Source organism: Pelophylax lessonae, assembly GCF_965119305.1.
Source record: "Pelophylax lessonae genome assembly, chromosome: 1".
Taxonomy (NCBI): domain Eukaryota; kingdom Metazoa; phylum Chordata; class Amphibia; order Anura; family Ranidae; genus Pelophylax; species Pelophylax lessonae.
In genome coordinates, this window is record NC_138768.1 from 570,128,139 (window position 1) to 570,133,255 (window position 5,117).

Sequence of the window (5,117 nt, forward strand, 5' to 3'; positions counted from 1 at the left end):
GTGGCTGAAACCGCGATGACGTCACCCCTCAGTTCCAGCAAGAAGCTCTGAGGTTCTGGCACGATATGCCGGAACCTCAGAGCGCATGCGCCGCTGATGTCAGTGGCTGCATGCAGGGTGAATATAAACGGTGCACATTTAGGAGATATTCATTTTACCAACAGGTTAGCCTTATTATAGGCTTACCTGTAGGTAAAAATAACAAAGTGGGGTATACAACCGCTTGAAGTTCATCTTCATTTTGCAGGCGCTTGCAAATTTAGAGCTTGACATGTTGGGTCTTTACCCAGCGCAACTTGATCTTTTATATTTTACAAAAATGGATAATATATTGCATTTTTGTGCTCTAAAATTAACTTTAGCGACTAAAGGTTTGTGCTTGATAAACGGTTGTGTAAATATCGTGTTGCATGAAACATTGAAACTACCATCATTTTATATTACATGGTTTATGCTTTCAGAAAATAAATATTTTAAACTAGAATTTAGGGCAAGAGTTTTTTTTTTTCATTTGTGATAGAGTAAGAAAAAGTTGTAACCCTTGCCATTTTTTTTTTTTTTACATTTTTTGTGTCCCATTGGAGAAATTTCCTTTCACTTCCTGTCCCATAGCTAAAATAGGAGTTGGGAAGAAAGCCCACCAAAGTGAGTGAAACCTAGGGTGTCAACAAGGTCACCAGAACTAGTGCTCCCATTGGAAGATTTCTCCTTTAATAATGTTCTGGTGTCAACCCAAAATTTGGAGTTTTCTTTTTACTTTCACTTTTGATGATAACAGTAAACAGGTCAAAGAGAGAGGGTGAAACTTCCTAACAGGGGCACAGACAGCAATAAAAACCTGGAAAATTCTCCTCTCTGTGCCTCTCCGCCTTCCTCTTTCCTCTGCCTTTCCCTCCCCTTCCCTTTGCTCGCCGGAGGGATCCGACCCCCTTACCCACGCTTTCTAGGTTTGCCTATTCTCTCCCCACTGACCCATGACCACCCTGAACATTTTGACCCTTAATGTCCAGGGTCTTAATTCCCCACAGAAGCGCCGCAAAGCCTTCTGCTCGCTTGCCTCGCTAGATGTGCATGTTGCCTGTTTGCAGGAAATTCACTTTTCTGACTCACATACCCCTAACTACCTAACTACCTCTTTCCCTCAGTTTTTTACAGCCTCTGCTACTGTCAAGAAGGGGGGGGGGTTTGATAGCTTTTCATCGGACAGCTCCATTCACGCTTCATACATCTATTGCGGACCCTGAGGGTAGGTACCTTATACTTGTTGGAACTTTACTGGACACAGACGTGACCCTGGCTTTGTACTGTGCTCACTTTCTTCAAATTGTCAAACACCATAAGAAAGGTACGACTATTCTTTGTGGGGATTCTAACCAGGTCCTCTATCCTTTTCTGGACAAATCTCCCGCGGCACCCTCTCTATCCCCACATCGACTCACCTTTCAGCATCTACTCCAAACTCATTCCCTAGTCTACACTTGGCACGAACACAACCCATCCAAATGTCAATAGTCTTTCCATTCTAATCCTCACAAAACCTCCTCACGTATAGACCATATCCTCACTTCAGTGGCGACTTCTCCCTCTCTATTGGCTTCTTCTATTTTACCAATTCCCTGGTCTGACCACAATGCAGTTGTTTCCTCTTTTGATTCCCTAATCCCTAAACAACATACTTTCTCCTGGTCCTTGAACAATACTCTTCTTGCTCACCCTGCCCTTAGACTTGAAGTAGCTACGGCAATAAAAGATTATATCACTCACAATAATACCACCGATGTTGCTCCACTCATGATTTGGGAAGCCCACAAATCTGTGCTCAGAGGTACCCTCATCAGCTTAGCATCCCGACGTAAGAGGGAACGTCGACACACCTATCAAGCCCTAGATTCAGCTTTTACCCGGGCCCATAATTGCTTCCAAGCACACCCCACCCCTGAGAATAAGAAGACTCTTGACAAGGCCACTCTAGAACTAGACCTCTTCCTCACTGATTCAGCTGAAAAACAAATCAGACGCTCCCAGCATAAGTTTTATTTTAAAGTGAATAAACCAGACACGTTCCTTGCCCTCTCTCTTTGCAACACCAACATCACCCGAAAACCAATCCACTTGAAAACTTCCCCCACAGCCTACACTAGCAACCCCGTCAAAATTCTTGAATCTTTTCGCCGCCATATCACCAAACTTTACTCCCAGTCTCAGCCCCCGACTGATTCCCAAGTCTCTGAGTTTTTCTCCAACATTACCTTGCCCACTCTGACTGATTCCCAACGCGATGCCCTGGAACAGCCTATCACTGACCTCGAAATTGGTACTGCGATCAAAAGCCTTAGGCTTAACAAACGACCTGGCCCAGGTGGCTTCACCGCTTCCTATTACAAAAATTTTTCCGACCTCTTGACCCCCATGCTCTCTAAGGCGTATAATTCTATACTTAAAGGCCACTCCTTTGGCCTGGATTCTCTCAAAGCGGCAATCTCCATGATACCTAAACCACAAGCTAATGACTCCTCCTGGTCCAATTACCGCCCAATCTCTCTTCTCAACATTGACATAAAAGTGCTGACCAAAATTCTGTCTACACGCCTTAACCCGATCATAGGATCGCTGATCCATAAAGACCAAACAGGCTTCATCCCTTGCCGGCAGACTGGAGATAATGTGCGCAGGGCTATACATCTTTCCTATCTTGCCCGTCGTCATAACATCCCTGCTTGCTTTATCTCCCTTGATATCACAAAATCATTTGACTCTCTGTCTTGGTCTTACTTGCAAACTGTACTGCACAGATGGGGTTTTGGTCCTCACTTTCTTTACTGGATCTCCTCGCTCTATTTTTCCCCGTCAGCGTTTGTCTGTTACGCTGGTTTTCAATCTTCTCCTTTCCCTATCAAATCCGGTACCAGACAAGTCGGCCCCCTATCCCCTCTCCTTTTTGCACTCGCGATTGAACCACTAGCCCTCAAAATCCGTGCCAACCACTAGCCCTCAAAATCTGTGCCAACCCTGATATCAAAGGCCTTGAGTTTTGAAAACGTCACAGGAAGTGACGAAACGCGCCAAGGTTGTGGAACGCACGTCAGCACGCTACGCACCACGTGGAACGCAAGCCGGAACACTCCGCTCGCAACTCTGCTAGGAGGTGTTTGTAAGCGGTTTCTTTGCCTGCAAACTTGGAGTTTGAGTCTTTGTTCGCTGCGATTTTTATGAATATTTGATGAATAAACTTTTAAAACGATAATACACTATCTGGAGCCTTTCTTTTAACCCCATATCCTAAGGACCGAGATCGGGTAAGGAGGAACCTAACCTGTATCCCACCAGGATCATCCACAAAGGGGATCCCTAATCCGGCCTGAACGGCCTCCAAGCGCTGTAGGTCCTAGTGCTATACAGCACATACGACCCAACAATTCTGGTAAGTCATTTATTTCTACCACAAGCCACAGGAAAAGAGGAATCCACATCACGAAAGTCACAAACTTTTATTTATTGAGCACGAAGCACTTTGCACCTGATCACCACTTGAAAAGACTTTATTTATTGAATTTTACATTTATTTTATTCACATATATTGATCACCACTGGAAAATACTTATTTATCTATTTATCAATTCATTGGAACTTTTTATTAATTTTCATGTGTTTTATTGATTTGTATTTTCACTTATACTGTAAAGATACGTTTTCAACATTGTTCACATACATTAAGTTAATTGTTTTTCTGCGGCAAGCGCTGTATATAGCCTAGGCTATTTTTCTATCTCCCACAATATGCCAAGTACTATCAGGCGGCCCAATTAGCCCAGCTGACTAAATGGCATGCCGCTCATGAAATCCCCCTTTGGGTGTCCCTCGAAGCGGTCGAATGCGATCCCCTCTCTGTTGCTAATTTATTATGGCTGACACCGCCGGACCATCGGTCTGTTTCGAATCCTATCTTATGTCATTCCCTGCATCTTTGGGACACCCTTAAATTTAAATATAAGCTCCAATCGCCCCACAACCCCCTACTTTCATTTCTACACAACCCCTCCTTCCCCCAGCTTGGGAAGCCCCATCTACATTCCGTAATTGGGCGATAGCTGGCCTCCTCAGAGCACATTCCTTGATCACATTCAACTCCTTTAAGCCTTTTCTGACGCTTTGTGAATCTTATAACTTACCAAACTCGGAAATCTTTCGCTACCTACAAATTAAGCACTTTCTGGCCAAATGTATCTGCATTGACTCTTCCTTGCCCAACATGACTTCTTTTGAACACACTTGCCTCCATGACCCACATGCCCGGGGCCTCATTTCGTCACTGTAGATAAGTCCAAAATCTGGCAATCAACTAAATCGGCCTCGCAAAATATAGTAGCCTTGGAAACAAACTACAAAGTGCTGATGTGGTGGTATTTAGTACCCGCACGCATTGCAAAATATTCGCCCTCCTACTCTGCAACATGCTTTCGGGGTTGCTTGGATGCAGGCACACACATGCACATTTGGTGGACCTGTCCACTGGTGCAAAAGTTTTGGCAGCCCGTCTTCCATATTCTCTCCACCCTGATGGATGTACCAATCTCGCCTGACCCCCTCCTGGCTCTCTTGAATGTAAAACCAGATAAGGTTTCCAAATTCCGCCACAAACTGTTCCTACAGGTCACAACAGCTGCTAAACAAACTGTTGGGAAAGCGTGGAAATCCCCACATCTACCTTTGCCTGAAGTGAAACACCGAATCACCAATGCTATGATTCACGCCAAAATTTATGCTATCCTGACAGATAAAGTCGAGAAATTTGATAGAATCTGGCAACCCTGGGTTGACAATTTTCTTCCCCCCAATTTTGATAGCTCCCTATTGATGCCCTAAACCATACCTGGGGACTCGATACCTCCACTCCTTGTGTACTGGCCCCCCCGGTGATCCTTTCCCTTCATCTTTCCCCTCCATCTACCCCTCTCCCCTTTTCTCCTTGTCCCCTCTTGTTACCCTTTTCTCCCTGTCCCCCCCTGCCCTACTTCCTCCCTTCTGCATACATCTGTTGTAGCACCTATAACGTCTACGTTTGGTTCTGCCTTGTCTTTTTCACTGCAGTTGACTGGTTACCTGTTCAACCTACTCCC